The sequence below is a fragment of the Antrostomus carolinensis genome, unplaced genomic scaffold (genome assembly GCF_000700745.2).
Source record: "Antrostomus carolinensis isolate BGI_N321 unplaced genomic scaffold, ASM70074v2 scaffold29465, whole genome shotgun sequence".
Lineage (NCBI taxonomy): Eukaryota > Metazoa > Chordata > Aves > Caprimulgiformes > Caprimulgidae > Antrostomus > Antrostomus carolinensis.
The window spans coordinates 9,793-10,128 of record NW_010314800.1 but is presented as its reverse complement, the minus strand read 5'-3'; the positions used below and the strand labels follow the sequence as shown (position 1 = coordinate 10,128).

General features: G+C 52.4%; 1 protein-coding gene across 1 annotated transcript in view; it reads left to right on the top strand.

Moving 5' to 3' along the window:
- LOC104524788 (seizure 6-like protein) overlaps positions 1 to 336 on the top strand; it is a gene marked incomplete at both ends in the record, with an annotated part of 10,971 nt that overhangs the window by 1,106 nt on the left and 9,529 nt on the right. The gene's annotated exons all lie outside the window — the stretch shown is intronic.

Genomic DNA, 336 nt, shown 5'->3' with positions numbered 1-336 from the left:
TGGCCCCCCTGCTCCGTGGCAGCAAATGATGCAAAGCCCCCACAGCCTTGGGCACAGCTGCCCTAGGCACCTGCATTTGCTAAAAACACCATTTCCCAGGAAAAAAATAGATTTTTCTTAGTCTTAGGCCACGTAATAAGTAAACTGGGTGAGGAAACTGGTACATCCTGAACGTCAGCGATGATCAAAGCCTTGAAATGCCACTCAGTTAATTAATCAACGAGACACTGGCAGCAGTTTGTGAAAAAGGCACCCGGCCTTCATGGGAACGGGCAACACGGCAACGCTGACTCCTGCACGGCCAAGTGCCAGGCTCTGCACTGCCTGTCCCGAGGG